Source organism: Ovis aries, chromosome 2 (genome assembly GCF_016772045.2).
Source record: "Ovis aries strain OAR_USU_Benz2616 breed Rambouillet chromosome 2, ARS-UI_Ramb_v3.0, whole genome shotgun sequence".
Classification (NCBI taxonomy): domain Eukaryota; kingdom Metazoa; phylum Chordata; class Mammalia; order Artiodactyla; family Bovidae; genus Ovis; species Ovis aries.
In genome coordinates this window covers 85256804-85274869 of record NC_056055.1, presented here as the reverse complement: position 1 = coordinate 85274869, position 18066 = coordinate 85256804, and the positions used below count along the sequence as shown (strand labels likewise).

General features: G+C 41.9%; 1 protein-coding gene across 11 annotated transcripts in view; it reads left to right on the top strand.

The window, feature by feature from the left end:
* BNC2 (basonuclin zinc finger protein 2) overlaps positions 1-18066 on the top strand; it is a 485878-nt gene that overhangs the window by 77976 nt on the left and 389836 nt on the right. The window contains exon 2 of one of the 11 annotated variants that reach the window (XM_060409511.1): positions 1497-1592. The exons of the other annotated variants lie outside the window; for them this stretch is intronic. The gene's annotated coding sequence lies outside the window, so the exon portion shown is untranslated. The remainder of the gene's footprint in view (positions 1-1496; positions 1593-18066) is intronic. 11 annotated transcript variants of the gene reach the window in all.

Below are 18066 nucleotides of genomic sequence, written 5' to 3'. Positions count from 1 at the left end.
TTAGAAATACATGATCAATGAAATTGCTACAAAATAGATTTATGTTCCAAAGGCTCTTAGCATTACGAACCTTCGTAGGTTCCATTTAAGTATTTTTCCATGCAAAAAGCAGATTGCTGTCAACTGTGTTAGGACATGATGAGCTTTACTTTTGAGCTATCCACTTCCAGTTAGAGGACAGAAGCTGTGCTCCTTGCCGTATGCATGTGCCAGAAAGGGGAGTGCGCGTGTGTGTGTGTGTGCATACACACCATACTAGATGCTATTTTCTTAGTATCCTCTAGAAGCAGAGTTTTAGGGGAAAACAGAGCCTTTTGTCCCCCTCTGCTATGGGTGATCTGAAGTCTTTTTTGTTACTGATAATGGTGATTGTAGGGAAGAAATGTTTTCCTCCACCCTTCAAGGGTCCCTGGATGGGTCTGAAATTAAACTGACAAGGACAGATTAACAGGAGATTAATAAATTATTTTTAAACAGGAGAAAAGCATACAGATACATTTAATCTAAATTTTATGGGACATGGTAACTTTCATAAGGAAATGAAGACCCAAAGCAACAGACTTGAGTATTTCATCCTAGATTTTTGAAGAGCGCACAGTTGTGGAGGGATATGGTAGGGTAAGGAGGGGGTCATTGTAGTGAACTGGGGAAAGACCCAGCAAGGCTTGTTTGTGAGGATTCTTTCCTGCATCCCTTTGTGGATAAGATGCTCCTTTCCTCTGGGCATAGGGAGGGCACCTGGCATTATGAGGGTTTTATGGCCTGTTCCAGGGAAGAAGGATGAGGGCAAGGTCAGAGTAACCTTCTTCTGCTGTTTTCTCAAACTCTTTAAGCTTAAGAGATTCAGTATACCATGGTGCTTTATTTTGTGGTTCTGAAGTCCATCAGGATACTAGGGTTAATAGTTTGAATGCAAAAAATAGGATTTGGGGAAATAAAGTTCTTCAAAACAAAACAGATTCTCACAAGAGAACCTCTGTAATCATTACAGATTATTGTTTCTTCTGGATCTAATGTTGAGAAGAGTTTGATTGTGACTTTACTGAGCTTTTCCAAATGATTTTAAGTATTTTTGCTATAGCTATCAATTGAGATTTTGCTCAAGAAATTTGAATTTGTTTATAAATACAGTGGGATTAACTTTTCTAGGCTCCAGTTCCTTTCTTATTTCTGCCCCAAAGAATTAGTTACTTTTTCTGTAGAAAAGGGAATTTCAAATAGTCTGTTAGGAATTAAGAAAAAACTAGAAGGAAATATCATTAGTTGTGCCTCTGGTTGCTGGAATTGTAACTAATGTTTGCTTCTTTATGCTTTCTACACTTTTGAGATTTTCTGTAGCTGAGAGTATATTGTTTATAGAATCAGAAGGGAGAAAAAATATATGTATGTATTTTGTATATGATATATACATATAGCATATCTGTATATGGTATATATACATATTTTAGCTGAATTTGTTATAATTCAGGAGTCAAACATTGCCCTTTCAATTGCAGATACAGGAACCTTGGTTCTGAACGATAAAAAAATACGGCCCTGTTGATGATGGTATAGCTTTCAGAGCTACCTGCCGTTTGAATTGGTGCTTACAGGTATGGACCACCTTCTCAAGGGGTTTGTTGGTGACCAAAGGAAGCACTGTGTTTATAACTTAAATGGTAGAAAGGGCTCACCATTGTTGCTGTTACTGTCACATGCTTCTTTGGTTTCTGCCTCCCATGTGTATGCTCTAGGGGCATAACCATAGTTTTTGTAATGCCCATTCAGTGTGTTTGTGCAATGAAAGTGAGTTCATAGGACAGGATGGTGAGGAGAATTGGGATAATTTCAGAATTTTCTCTTACTATGTCTGTATAGTTTAGTGGAGAATATAAAATAGCATAAAATGAGTCCCTACTGCTAGATAGATGTGTTTAGGATTTGCTTGTAATTCATACAGTCCTTTGGAAAAGGCAATGGCACCCCACTCCAGTACTCTTGCTTGGAAAATCCCATGGATGGAGGAGCCTGGTAGTCTGCAGTCCGTGGGGTCACTAAGAGTTGGATACAACTGAGCAACTTCACTTTCTCTTTTCACTTTCATGCATTGGAGAAGGAAATGGCAACCCACTCCGGTGTTCTTGCCTGGAGAATCCCAGGGATGGGGGAGCCTGGTGGGCTGCCATCTATGGGGTCTCATCTCATAGAGTCAGACATGACTGAAGCGACTTAGCAGCAGCAGCAGCAGCATACAGTCCTTAGTGTAGTTTTAAATGTTACTTCAAGTTGGAGGAATTTCTTTGAACCATAACATGTTACAGTTACTTGGAAAAATTATGTAGAAGACGTATTAAAAAAACTGCTTTGTTACTTTTTAAAAATTTAGTTTTATTTTTAATTGGAGGATAATTACTTTACAATATTTTGATGGTTTCTGCTGTACATCAACATGAGTTACCCATAGGTATACGTATGTCTCCTCTCTCTTAAACCTCCTTCCTACATGCTGTGTTACTTTTAAAGTGTGATCTTGGGGCTAGTATTTTCACCCTCTGAACTTTGTTATCTTCATCTGTAAAATGGGCATACTAATGACACCTTCCATTATGATAATTGTGGGGATTTATGAAAATATTTTGTAAATCCATGTATGTTTCTTTTATTGACTAAGCTACTTTTGGCAAACTACCTAAGTTTCAGTAGAGGTGATTTGGATCAAATCCTTGACTCACAGCCCAGAGCCAGACTGCCTTTATCCATTCTCCTTGAAAGAGGAGAGGTCAAAGGTGTATGATTTTAATTTTATTTTTGTGAGAGATTGTGGTGACTCTAACCCCCACATTTTCCATTAAAAAAAACTCAAAAATAGCTATTCATTTTCTTTTTCTAATTACTTGGCAGAAATTTAGAATTGAAAGAGAGAAACAAGTAACAACCAACCTTTGCTTCAACAAAAGGGATTCTTGGGTCCTGGAGACGAGAAAAATGAGCAGGAATGCTCAGAGTGAGTTTGGGTAGATTGCAGAACCTGGATAGTAAGTACTTTCACTGAGCTAAAATTTTAACTTAATACACAGAAGCAGTTCAGTTCAGTTCAGTCTCTCAGTCGTGTCCAACTTTTTGTGATTCCATGGACTGCAGCACACCAGGCCTCCCTGTGTATCACTAACTCCTAGAGTTTACTCAAACTCACGTCCATTGAGTCAGTGATGCCATCCAACTATCTCATCCTCTGTCGTCCCCTTCTCCTGCCTTCCATCTTTCCCAGCATCAGGGTCCTTTCAAATGAGTCAGCTCTTCGCATTAGGTGGCCAAAGTATTGGAGCTTCAGCTTCAGCATCAGTCCTTCCAATGAATACCTAGGACTGATCTCTTTTAGGATGGACTGGTTGGATCTCCTTGCTGTCTATGGGGATCTCAAAAGAGTCTTCTCCAACACAGTTCAAAAGCATCAATTCTTTGGTGCTCAACTTTCTTTATAGTCCAACTCTCACTTCCATACATGACTACTGGAAAAACCATAGCCTTGACTAGATGGACCTTTGTGGACAAAGTAATGTCTTTGCTTTTTAATATGCTCTCTAGGTTGGTCATAACTTTCCTTCTAAGGGTTAAGTGTCTTTTAATTTCATGGCTGCAATCACCATCTGCAGTGATTTTAGAGCCAAAAAAAGAAAGATAAAGTCAGCCACTGTTTCTACTGTTTTCTCATCTATTTCCCATGAACTGATGGGACCAGATGCCATGCTTTTAGTTTTCTAAATGTTGAGCTTTAAGCCAACTTTTTTACTCTCCTCTTTCACTTTCATCAAGAGGCTCTTTAGTTCCTCTTTGATTTCTACCATAAGGTTGGTGTCATCTGCATATCTGAGGTTATTGATATTTCTCCCAGCAACCTTGATTCCAGCATGTGCTCCCTCCAGCCCAGCATTTCTCATGATGTACTCTGCATAGAAGTTAAATAAGCAGGGTGACAATATACAGCCTTGACATACTCCTTTTCCTACTTGGACTAGATCTGATATAGAGAGTGAGTGCCTGATGAACTATGGACGGAGGTTCGTGACACTGACAGAAATCAAGACCATCCCCAAGAAAAAGAAATGCAAAAAAGGAAAGTGGCTGTCTGAGGAGGCCTTACAAGTTGCTGTGAAAAGAAGAGAAGTGAAAAGCAAAGGAGAAAAGGAAAGATATACCCATTTGAATGCAGAGTTCCAAAGAATAGCAAGGAGAAATAAGAAAGCCTTCCTTAGGGATCAGTGCAAAGAAATAGAGGAAAACAATAAAATGGGAAAGACTAGAGATCTCTTCAAGAAAATTACAGATACTGAAGGATCATTTTATGCAAAGATGGGCTCAATAAAGGACAGAAACGATATGGACTTAACAGAAGCAGAAGATACTAAGAAGAGGTGGCAAGAATACACAGAAGAACTGTACAAAAAAGATCTTCACGACTCAGATAATCACAATGGTTTGATCACTCACACTCACCTAGAGCCAGACATCCTGGAATGTGAAGTCAAGTGGGCCTTTAGGAAGCAGCACTACGAATAAAGCTAGTGGAGGTGATGGAATTCCAGTTGAGCTATTTCAAATCCTGAAAGATGATGCTGTGAAAGTGCTGCACTCAATATGTTAGCAAATTTGGAAAACTCAGCAGTAGCCACAGGACTGTAAAAGGTCAGTTTTCATTCCAATCCCAAAGAAAGGCAATGCCAAAAAATGCTCAAACTATCGCACAATCGCACTCATCTTACAAGCTAGTAAAGTAATGCTCAAAATTCTCCAAGCCAGGCTTCAGCAATACATGAACCGTGAACTTCCAGATATTCAAGCTGGTTTTAGAAAAGGCGGAGGAACCAGAGATCAAATTGCCAACATCCGCTGGATCATGGAAAAAGCAAGCGAGTTCCAGAAAAATGTCTATTTCTGCTTTATTGACTATGCCAAAGCCTTTGACTATGTGGATGACAACAAACTATGGAAAATTCTTTAAGAGATGGGAATTCCAGACCACCTGACCTGCCTCTTGAGAAACCTATATGCAGGTCAGGAAGCAACAGTTAGAACTGGACACAAGACAACAGATTGGTTCCAAATAGGAAAAGGACTGCATCAAGGCTAACATGTTGATTGTTAATAATTTTCTAGCGTGCAGTGCTATGCTGCTGCTAAGTCGCTTCGGTCATGTCCGACTCTGTGCAGAGCTATAAATGATTGTAAAGCTGTATGCCATTTAGTGACATGGATTGGGAGGGGCATGCGTATATTTATATTTTCAGGTGATTGTCAAATCTGTAATACTTGAATTTATTCACTCTACAACACTCTCAGACCCAAACCATCTATTATGTAGTGAAAAAATTGTATAACTAAGAGACATGATACTTACTAACACATTAGGACTATGAATGGACTTAAACTCAAGTTTTCTGAGTTCAAGTTTAGTGGATAAGAAGAGTTGCTACCTTACGGGATTTAGATAGAATGAAATTTAACATGTGTGTTTCTAGTGTTAAGAACAGTAACTAACGAAGGGAAAGACTTAACAAATACTGTCATTTTTACTTTGTATTATTGCTGTCATTACCACCACATTGTGCAAGATTGTCAAGCAGTTCTTTGGTGTGTGCCATGCTGGAGAAGTTCATCTTTTGCTCATACATTGAAGCAAGTGCCCAACTTATGGCTCTATTTAAAGAAAATTCCACAAAGCTGCTATACTTTTGATTTCCATGAAGACTTATGAGGAAATTCCCTGGCAGTACAGTGGTTAGGACTCTGTGCTTTGACTGCTGAGGGTCTGGATTCAATCCTTGGTCAGGGAACTAAGATCCCACAAGGTGAGCTGCTGCTGCTGCTAAGTCACTTCAGTTGTGTCTGACTCTGTGCAGCCCCATAGATGGCAGCCCACCAGGCTCCGCCGTCCCTGGGATTCTCCAGGCGAGAACACTGGAGTGGGTTGCCATTGCCTTCTCCAATGCATAAAATGAAAAGTGAAAGTGAAGTCGCTCAGTCGTGTCCAACTCATAGTGACCCCAGGGACTGCAGCCTACCCGGCTCCTCTGTCCATGGGATTTCCCAGGCAAGAGGACTGGAGTGAGGTGCCATTGTCTTCTCTGCACAAGGTCTGGGGCACTGCCAGAACAAATGGGAAAAGGAAAACTCATGGAAAGCATTGGTAGAATATAGTTGAATGGTAATTTGGAATCCCAATGTTGAATTTTGTACATTTGTATCTATTTATGGATTGATTTGGAGAAGGAAATGGCAACCCACTCCAGTATTCTTGCCTAGAGAATCCTGTGGACAGAGGAGCCTGGTGGGCTGCTGTCTATGGGGCCGCACAGAATCAGACGCGACTGAAGCGACTTAGCAGCAGCAGCAGCAGCATGGATTGACGGCGAAGAAAATGGCAATTCACTCCAGTGTTCTTGCCTGGGAAATCCCATGGACAGAAGGGCCTGGTGGGCCACAATCAGTGGGGTTGCAAAGACTTGGATACAACTTAGTGACTAAGCAACACAGCATGGGTTGATTATATTTCCAACATATACACACATTTGGCGAATGTGGTTCTGCCAAAGTTCATCCTCTTGAACCAACAGGGAATCCCTGGAATCATGCTTCATTTTCCAGCAGTCTCCGTGTTTCCTTAGCCATCTACATGGAATATGTAATATTTCAAGTATTTAAATTTCCTAATCCTGTCAGCACAGGGCTTTAAGTTGGAAGACGTTAGTTATGAAATCTGTTCTGATGTAATTATTTAAAAGATCTGACTTTTGAGGAATTTATCTTATGACACAGGAGTATACTTACAATATGTTGGGTGAAAAGAAATAGATATAAAACTATAAATATTATGACCCCAACTGGTATATAAAAAGGTAGATATATTAACAACGAATACTGGAAGGTAATATGTAAATGAGTAAATAATAGTGTTATCTGTTCTCTGGGTAGATTAATAGCAAGTATGTTTTTAAAACTTTTACAGATAACATTGTAAACTTTCTTTGAATTAACCTGCAATTTACTTCTTTAAAAAAAATGATTATTCATTTGGCTTTGCTGAGTCTTAGTTGTGGCACGTGGGATCTAGTTCCCCGAGCAGGGATGGAACTCAAGCCCTCTGCATTGAGATCATGCAGTCTTAGCCACTGGACCACCAGGGAAGTCCTTGAAGCTCACTTCTTAAACTTTGTATAATTTTTCAGAAGAAAGAAATTGTCAGTTGTAGCGGAGAGCATGGCCACCCACGCCAATATTCTTGCCTCCAGGATCTCACGGACAGAGGAGCCTGGTGGGCTGCAGTCCATGGGGTCGCAGAAGAGTTGGACATTACCGAAGCGACTTAGCTTGCACGCCAGGTAGTGACGAATGCCAGCTTGTGTCATACTAGTTCGACTCTGTGTTTGATGTGCTTGCTATTTCTCAGGTAGTATAGCTGAGTAGAAAGAGCGTGGCTGTTGGAGCCAGGTGAGCCTGGTTTTTAACCTGTTGCCTTCATTTAAGAGCTTTGGGATTGGGGAAGTTGCTTCTCCGAACTTTAGCTCTCATTAAATCAGCAATGCTCTGTCCTTTTAAAGGTTTCTTATTTCTGAAAGTGGCTTTCTCTTGGAGGTATTCAGTAAATACTAGCTCTTTTCTCCACCCATCCATTATCCTCACTTCCCAATGCCACAATGATCAGTTCAGGGAGTAACGGGACTTGGAAAAAAGTTTTAGTTTCATATTAACATTTTCTAACACTGGTGGCTCAGTGTTAGAGTCCGCCTGCTAATGCAGGAGACATGAGTTAAATCCCTGGGTTGGGAAGATCCCCTGGAGAAGGGAGTGGCAACCCACGCCAGTATTCTTGCCTGGGAAATCCCATGGACTGAAGAGCCTGACGGGCTATAGTCCATGGGGTCACAAAAAGTCAGACACGACTTAGCCACTAAACAGCAAGAGCAGCAAGCATTTTCACTGGTTTACCTTTTCAGTCATCTTTTTACTGTACAAGCCTTGGTTTCTGTGAGTCTCACATCCTTGGGAACCAAACTTGTGACAATCAGGCAGTGTCTTTCTGCAAGGGGTGAGAAAACCGAGCAAACCTCAATGGTGGTGCGCTCTCTGGAGCAGCGTGAGAGCGTGTCCGCCTGGGAACGCTGAGCAGCAGCCTCCCCGTCCACCTCCCCCTGGCAGGCACGCGGAGGGTGTGGAGAGGACTCTGGGGCTGAGAGGGGTTTGTAATTGCATGGCCGTCTGGCCTGCCCTGAGCATTCTCTTCCCTTCCAGGATTCCTGTAATTGTCATCAGATGGCTCAGTCTCCCAAATGTTTCCGTTATTGCAGTGACTTCTGGAGTGTGTTTAAGGGGGAAAGAAAGCGGCCAGAATTAGCAGTCATCATTTGTTTGTGTCTGTTCTGTTGTATGTAGACGTGTGCAGGTCAGGCATCTCTGGAGTATAGAGAAATTGGTCAGATGTACAGTCCTTACCATCTTCTCTAGTGCCTGCCTGTTTCTTTGCTATTGCTTTTCCTCCTGTGCTGATCGAAAGGAAAACAAAATTGATAAACGATGAAGGAAGGGGTCCTCTTTTCAACTCTAGTCTGTTATTCTTTTGGTCTCTTTATTTCTGGGGACAGTTATACAACATTGCATCTTTCCTGGGTGCAAGTCTTCAAGAAGTTAGGAGTTGGACAGTGAATAAGCCTTGTAATGAAGGGTTCCAAGTCTTGGGCATGGAGGAAACGAGACATTTGAGACAGAACTTGAATTTCAACTGAATAGAGTTCGAATGACAGAAATGATAGCGTTAATTGGCAAAGCAGATGTTCAGGTGGAAAGAACAGTGATAGGAAAGATGAGATGATTTGGAGCGGTATATAGGATGAAGTTGAGCTTCCAAATAAAAACTTTGTAAATTTTCCTTTGTTCTTTGAAGAGGGTCAGCCTAATTCCAATTTTAGGCTGAATGCTATCTGTAAAAGTATAGAAGGAAGGGCTCATGCCCTCAGACCCACTCTGAGTCTTTCAAGGTAGTATTTGAATTTACCTTCATCATAAGCCTGCAACTGAAAACCTAACTGTGGGAAGATATCTTGTCAGGGTATTTTATTTTATTCAGGTAATCTCCTGTCCTTCCTGCTTTGCTAAGAAGGAAAGAATGGCCTAAATGAAAAAGGACAGCTAAATTAAAAAAAAATGAAAATGGAGTGATCGCCATATCTAAACCTATGTGTTTTTCCACCCCCTGGTTCCCTAAGCAGAGCCTGAGTACAGAGGTTGAGGTTGGATATGATTGCTCAACCTGATAATTTTGGAAAGTGTACAGTTGACGAGAACTAAAACAGTTTCTTCTGATTCATGCTGTTGGCTGAGAAATTGTGCCTTTGAAAAGCTGCTTTGCTCTACTGGCTCTTACTTACTTAACGAGTGAAGTAGCTCATTGTGTCCTGGTGCCTCTCTTGGTGTAGTGGTGGACTGTTCTCAAAGCTCCCAGGGCCCCAGCTCTAGAGAGTCACGTGAGCCATTTCACATTTGTCATACGCCTCTTTTACAGTAATTGTATTAAATACTGATGCTTACCCTGAAACCCATTCTACCTCTTTCTTCCCAAGTAGCCAGACATGGGAGATAGGTCCAAGATAGCTTGTGATTAATATGAAAACCTAAGTCATCATAATTTCATCCCCCTTAGGAGCTATTGATCTGATAGCAGGCATGTGACTAAGTTCTGGCCAATAATTTATAAGAGGAAGTGTGCTAGACAAAGGTAGTGAAGGTTACCCATCTGGAATGAGAAACAAATTCCTGCTTGGAATTTGTCAGCGATGCTTAGTGAGGCAGTGAGCAGACTCAGGGGGCTGAGCATGACAACAGGAAAGGCAGAGCTGGTGTCCTTGACACTTAGCCCACGTCTGCTGCTCCTGACTTGTTCTTTGAGAGAGCTCATTGTTTCAGCTCTTACAATCAGGACTTTCTATTACCTGAGGCCACCCTGATTTCTATCTCATAAAATGTATCTATGCATTTATCATGTCCCTTCCGGTATTTTCTGTGTGATCTGGAAAGTAGTTCTATTTAAAAATCTTTTTTAAAAACTAAATTTTTTTTTGTTTTGTCCATGCTGCATGGCATGTGGGATGTTAGATCAAACCCATACCCCCTGCATTGGAAGCGAAGAGCTTTAACCACTGTACTGCCAGGGAAGTCCCCTGGAAAGTAGTTCTTTATCATCGGTCATTTAAATCACACTATGTATCATTCAAAGTAGTTTCTATTTAAAGCATGAGAGGCAGGTCCCTCTTTTTGATGGGAAACTAAAACTGTTCCCAAGGCAAGCACGCAGCTGCCAGTGAAGTCATCTTGTGGACCATCTTGTCTTTACCACGAGGTACCTTGGTGAAAGATGTGATGGAACAGACGTTTTTGAGTTTGGTTGGTATTAGTTCTGCCCCTAATCTGAAAATGTTAGTGTAGAACTACTTGATTACTCTGAGTCATACTGAATTAGCTTTGCCCAGTTTCTAGGAGTCAGTGTTTCACCCCTTTCAGTGACCACATCCTTCTTCTTTCTGTGGACAATAGACAAGTTAGTGAAGAAGTTAGAGAGAACTTGGCCTGTGGAGATAAACCTTTTGAGTTCAAAGACTTGTGAAAGTCGCTTGGACAGCAAGGAGATCAAACCAGTCAATCTTAAGGGAGATCAACCGTGAATATTCACTGGAAGGACTGACGCTGAAGCTGAAGCTCCAGGATTTTGGAAATCTGATGCAAACGGACAACTCATTGGAAAAGTCCCTGATGCTGGGAAAGATTGAGGGCAGAAGAGGGTGTCAGAGGATGAGATGGCTGGACGGCATCACCCATGCAATGGACATGAACTTGGGCAAACTCCGGGAGGTGGTGAGGGACAGAGAGGCCTGGTGTGCTGCAGTCCATGGGGTCACAAAGAGCCGGACTCGACTGGGTGACTGAACAACGGCAACAATCTGCTTCTCTGCGTACTCTCTGCATGCCCTTGGACACATTATATGACTTACCTGTGCTTCAGTATGCTTCTGTAAAATGGAGACTATACTGGCACTTGTACCATGAGAATTCTCTTGTGTCACGAGAATTCTATGAGAAGATTTAAGAAAATCTCGTATAATAATGCCTGGTGCCTGCTAAGTATATGTTTGATACGGTAGTATCTAGTTGAATTTTTCAAAGTACTTTTTAAAATGTGTTTCTCCTTTGTTTCTCAGAAATCTGATGAAGGAGGAAGTATCATTAACCCTATTTTATAGGGTACTGTGTTAGAATGTAACTTTGTTACTACTGATAGAATTGGGATTATAATCTAGATCTCTCCTCTAATATGTTGTACCTGACCCTGAATTGGGTCTTTAGGAAGTGGTTCTGTTTTTGTGATCTTATAAATTGAAGGTGTAGATGGGAAGGGCATAAATTCCTGTTGGTTAAATCTGACCTAGTGGTGAGCCAATTCATTCATTCTAAAATTACTTGTTTACTTGTTAAACAAAGGTATTTCTCCCTTTGCATGCTTCCAGTATGGACAGTTTTCAGTTGCTATGGTTAATTAAGTAACTTGGATCCTCCAACAACACAGCTTACATTTTCGTTATTATGTTACATTAACAGAGTGTATTAAAGTACAGCCAGCACATCCTGTTATTTGGTTCATGAACAGACAGCAAAGGGCATAGCTGTGTTGCCTCCTTGTCCCTCAGAGATAAACTCATGTGACATTTTGTGAAAATGGATAATTCCGAGAGGGAATTGGCAGACAAAGATCAAAGTGCAGCAAAGAAATGTGAAGTGCTAACTCTGGAAGTGAAATTTGAACCTTTCCTAAATCGAGTTCTAGGAAAACCAGTGGACTGCAGAGAGTGTCAACGCTGCCACTGTTCTAGAGCCTCTCTGTACGCAGCCAGAGGAGTTAGGGAAGCGGAAGTTACTGTGTAAATGAGAAAAGTGATTGTGACAAAAATGATGAAAGCATAATAGAGGAAAAGATGCTGGTAGAAAATGTCATATTAAAGAGAACTCCTCAGAGATACGGCAGGATGATGAAAACAAAAGGGATAAAATGTTGGAAGCTAATCCAGACTTAGATGGGAGTATGCTGGTACAAAAGATGCTCATTTGATGTTTTAAATTATACAGTGAGAAGAAGGCAGCACTGTTCAAACTACTCAGACTACTCTTGATGCTTTTTTTTTTTGATAAAGAAATAAAATGCTTTAATTCTCAAATTTCTAATGTTTTAAATTACAGTGTAGTAAATGAATGTTTTGCTTTTTTCATCTTCCTATGTAACTGCTTTTTAGTATTTTTGACAAAAAATGTTACAGATCAGAGAGAAGCTAGAATTTTTCTATTTATTGTTAAGGTTGCTCTGCATGGTTTCAGCTTGCACGATCATGTTTATCATCTTGTATTAGTGTGCAGGGCAAGGGCTGACACTATTTATTGAGCCAAGTGGGCACTCTTGTAAGTGGTGGGGGTGCAGTGAGATAGCGACGCCTTATGAAACATCATTCCAACAAAAATGTATTGACTGTCTGCCACGGACTAGGTTGCATACACACATGTGGATCAAAAGTAGTTCTTTTTCCCTAAGAATTCACATTTCAGTTGATCAGTGAGAGACAAGAGCATTCATTATATCACTATATATGCATGTAATTTGTGTAATACATTACTTTGAAAGCAGTGATAGGGAAATAACTTACTAACTTATCTGCCTGGGGGTGTGAGGGTTGAGATAGGAAGGAAGACAGCCCAGAGGACTCAGTGGTTAATGTGGAAAAGCTGTTTAAGAGCCGAATGGTGGTTAAGACATTTCTGCACAGGGTATGCAGGGAATTTAAAAAAGTTGGCTGCTGCTGGAATGTGGAAGGCATGGTAGGGACAGATCAGCAATGCTGTGGTACCTGTTGGCAATGGGAAACCCTTGGGATTTCTCTGTAATTTCTTTCAAACTAAGGTATAATTTGTACACAGTAAAACTGACCCATTTTAGTGCGACATGTAGTGTGTTTGATCTTAGTCTTGTAACCATCACCGCAATCAAGAGGAAGAACGTTTACAGCACCTCCTCAGTGCTCCTGAGTGACTAGCCCCTCCTCCCAACCCCAGCCCCTGGCAGCCATTGACCTGTTTTCTGTCCTTAAAGATTTGCCTTTCCCAGAACATGATATAAATGTAATCCTACAGTATGTAACCTTTTGAGTCTGGCTTCTTTCGCTTAGAATAATAGTTTTGAGATTGATCCAGGTTGTTGCATGTGGAAAAAAAGTGCCTTTGAGTTGTAAGCAGGAGAATTATATGTGAGATTTGATTCAAGGATGAATTTGAGAGAATGGAAACCAGAGGCTTGCACTGTAATTTAGCAAGGTGCTGATGGAGGGGAGTTGGAATCAAGAGGTGCGAGTACCAGACCACCTGACCTGTCTCCTGAGAAACCTGTATTCATGTCGAGAAGCAACAGTTAGAACTGGACATGGAACAACTGACTAGTTCCAAATTGGAAAAGGAGTATGACGAGGCTGTATATTGTCCTCCTGCTTATTTAATTTATAAGCAGAGTACACCATGAGAAACGCTGGGTGGGATGGATCACAAGCTGGAATCAAGATTGCGGGAGAAGTATCAACCACCTCAGATGTGCAGATGATACCACTCTAATGGCAGAAAGTGGAGAGGAACTAACGAGTCTCTTGATGCAGGTTAAAGAGGAGAGCGAAAAAAACTGGCTTGAAAGTCAACTTTAGAAAACTAAGATCATGGCATTTGGTCCCATTACTTCATGGCAATTAGAAGGGGAAAAAGTGACAGCTTTTATTTTCTTGGGGTCCAAAATCACTGCAAATGGTAACAGCAGCCATGAAATTAGAAGACACTTGCTCCTTGTAAGGAAAGCTCTGACAAACCTGGGTGCATTAAGAAGCAGAGATGTCAGTTTGCTGACGAAGGTCCGTATAATCAAAGGTACGGTTCTTCTTGAGTCAGGTGTGGATGTGAGAGTTGGCTCATAAGGAAGACTGAGCGCCAAAGAACTGATGCTTTCAAATTGTGGTGCTAGAGAAGACTCTTGGGAGTCCCTTGGATGGCAAGGACTGGTGCTGAAACTCCAATTCTTTGGCCATCTAATGGGAAAAGACCCTGTTGCCTGGAAAGATTGAGGACAGGAGGAGAGGAGGCGGCAGATGATGAGATGGTTAGATAGCATCACTGACTCGATGGATGTGAGTTTGAGCAAACTCCAGAGGTAGTGGAGGACAGAGGAGCCTGGTGTGCTGTAGTCCATGGGGTCGCAAAGAGTCGGATACGACTGAGCAATTAAACAGCAACAGCAGTCCCTGGCCTAGAAAGGGAACCACCCTGAAAAGTGAGAGGCAGAGTTGCTTGCCCCTCTGAGGAAGAGCTTTTCAGAAAGGTGATTCACCACTCAGATGCTCATACCCAAAAGGTATTGGGTACAGAATTTGCCCACGGCCATAATTACAGCTAACAGAGCCCTTCATCCTTAGGCAGCTCCATGAGGTAGGGTACTTTTCTTGTGTCTCACAGATGGGGAAACTGAGGTACAGAGAGGTCAAGTAACCTTCCCAAAGTCTAAAACACTTGCAGAGCTGGAATTCACACCCAAGTTGTCCGGCTCAAGTCCGTACTCGTTCATAAGAACATGAGGTCCTTGAGTTCTAGGATGCCAGCTCTGGGGATTATTTCATTTCACGGTTAAGAAGAATAGAGTTTAGAGTTGCTCTGAGGGGACTCACTGCGCATTGCAGACAGTGGTGGAGACAGGACCAGTTTCCCTCTGCCCAGGACTCTTGCCGTTCTTGCAGCTTTGGTACCTTTGTCTCGGTTGCGTGTCAGTTTCATATTAGTGAAGAATAACTATGCTGACATAGGCAGACTGGCAAAGTTTGTGTTTAATTCCTTGCTTTTCCTTAGCCTCAGCTCTCTCTTGTCTGGGAATGTGCTAATTGGCTCTCTTCCTGTCCGCTCTGTCACTTCATTACTCCCAGGGGAGCCCAGAATCATTGTTACTGCTTTCTAGCCTGTCCTGTTTGGTCCCTGTCTGATCTTGTTCTCTTTCCAGCCTCTTCCCATTAGTATATGGTGGGGTGGGGGCAGAGGATGCCTGACCAGAGATTTGCACTTTGGGGTGGGGGAGGAGCTGGGACTGTTGTGGTATTGGGGTTATTGTGGTTCAGATCAAAGACCTTCACTGGGCTGCTGACCATTGTCATTTTGATTCTCCTGCCCCATGTGTACCCACAGAGCACGCCATCTCCACTTTAGGTACAGGGCATCTCTCTGCATTTGAGGTTCAGAGCTAAGGCACAGTGCTGATCAACTTGGCCCAAGGCACCTTGAGTACACAGGGTGTCTGAGATAGAAAAGGGTGCTCTTGTCTGAACAGTTTACATGTCGTCTTTTTTGTGTTTTCATGTTGAGGAGCCAAACTTTGGGGGATAAATTAATTTTCTTTGACGTTCATAACCTTTCTTTACAGAAAATCCCTCCTGTAGGCTTATTCAAGTGGAGATTGATATTTTTCTTCTGTCTCTCTCTTCTTTCTTCCTTTTCTCCGTTCTTCCCTCCCTCATTTCTTTCCTTCCTTATATAGTGGGTCTTTGTATGTAAAAATGTAGCTCCTGTTCTAGTCTCTTCCACCCACCCAACCCAGGAATGAAGTTGAATATTAATACGTTTCGGCCACCATTCTCCCGCGGCTTACCCTTTCTCCACATTTACTATAATTAAACATGTCCTTCTCAATTTCAACTCAGAATACCTGAAAAGACTCCTTGTTTCGTTAAAAGAAAGCAAATTTCCCCAGGTAAGTTCCCATATGTTTTCTGTAAAAACTGGCACACACTTTTCTTTGTATTTTACCCCTGTCAAATGAGATCCTTATAAGAATAATCAGCCAGTCTAAGCCTCTCATCTCTTTTTGCCTGCATTTTCTTGGGTAATTTTAACTCCTTTTGTGCCATCCAGTAAAGTTTGCATCTTTCTGTCACAAGAGTGTCTGGGATTTTTGAGAGTGCCACCCTCCTTTCAGTTCTCCCAGATGACCCTTGAGCTCTTTGGCTGTTCTGAATGGGTGCTTTTGCAGGAGGCGTAGAATTTTCCTCCATATCCCTTGGTGGCGGCCCAGCAAATAGTGTCCTCGGGGTCATTTCTTTGTGTAAAGGATGCATATGTTTTTGCATGCTGTTTCTTAAGGAGGTCCCCCCAGATGCGTAAGCTTTAGGTCTTACCTCATTTTCATCCCCTTGAGTTGTTCCTTTCAAGAAATATATAGGGAGAGCTTCCATCACCCAAATTAGTCACCTGATGCATGTACTTTATCTGACCTTCCAGTTGCAGTGTAACGTCTTTTAAGTTTTCTGATTCTGCTCTCTGAAAATGCAGAGCATCTATTCACCCATCATGTCCATCAGGAGCTGAAGGCCCCAACAAGAACGCTTGCTGGAGAGATCCCTTAGGGTTTGGGTTGTCCAGTCTCTCTCATTGCAGCTGGCCCAGGTTAGCATCTAGAGGAGAGTTGGGTTTGGTGGAGGTGAGCTTAAGGTTCTAGTTCTTCATCTCTAAGGTGCAAGCACGTTACCTTTTCAAAAAAATAGACGAGAAAGCTGTCTCTGTGGGGATGCTTTGTAGTGCAAGCACACACACAGAAACCACACTCCATCTCTAAGTGACTGTCCTGGTCTTTCTGCTACTTTGTCACTACTCAGGCCCAAACTTCATTCATTGCAAGGTCAGAGCAAGCCCTTTACTTCTGCATTCAGGGTCCTCCTTGAGAGGAAGCCAGCCTATCTTTCCACCTCAGTCTCTGACACTTTCTATACTGTGTTTTAGCCACATCAGTTCCTGGGTTTGCCTCCTTTTTTTGCAGTTGTTTTCTCAAGGCACTTAAGGCTTTGTGCCTTGTAGGAAGTTATTCGAATGGTTGTATGATACTCCAGACTAGGTTTAAAAATTCCTGAAAGTGCTTTGGCTTGTATGTTTTTAGTAGTGGTAGGTGTTCAAGTACTCAGTGAAGAAAGTAGCCCTAGACTGTTTCAAAGAGCTTTCTGAGCACCCCGTCAGGCACACTGAACGCTAGTTATCTGCCTTCCCCACCACACCCAGAGCCACTCTATAACCAAGACTGTGCAGAGTCTCTTGGATTGAAAAGATAAGCGCATTTGTTTCTTACTCCTGTGGTGATGCTCTCCTCCATTCTTTGTGTAGGATATCTTCTTCTTCTTTTAGCCAAAAATTTTGAGCTTTTTGCCACACTCACTAGAAAAAAAAAATCAGATGCTCTTCCACTGTTAGTGGAGATGTATTAATCCCTTTGTGTTTGACAGTTTTCATCATTAAAAAAAAAATCTTCGAAAGTTTTAATGTATATGTCAAGATGAAACCTTTAAAAATTTAAGTGAATTTCAAAATTTTTATTTTAAAGATTTGAAAATTTACTCATTGCTAATCAGGTGGTTGGAGAAGGAAATGGCAATCCACTCCAGTATTCTTGCTTGGAGAGTCCCAGGGACAGAGGAGCCTGGTGGGCTGCCGTCTATGGGGTTGCACAGAGTCGGACACGACTGAAGTGATTTAGCATGCATACATGCATTGGAGAAGGGGAAATGGCGCCCCACTCCAGTAATTTTGCCTGGAAAATCCCATGGGTGGAGGAGCCTGGTAGGCTGCAGTCCATGGGGTCACTAAGAGTCGGACACGACTGAACAACTTCACTTTCACTTTTCACTTTCATGCATTGGAGAAGGAAATGGCAACCCACTCCAGTGTTCTTGCCTGGAGAATCCCAGGGATGGGGGAGCCTGGTGGGCTGCTGTCTATGGGATCACACAGAGTCGGACACGACTGAAGCAACTTAGCAGCAGCAGCAGCAGCAGCAATCAGGTGATTACATAACTAAGATTTGTAATGATAGCTCTAATTTTAAAAACCTGTGGCTGATTCATTTTGATGTTTGGCGGAAACCAATTCATTACCGTAAAGCAATTATCCTTCAATTAAAAATGAAAGGAAAAAAAAACCAGTGTTGATATTTCATTTGAA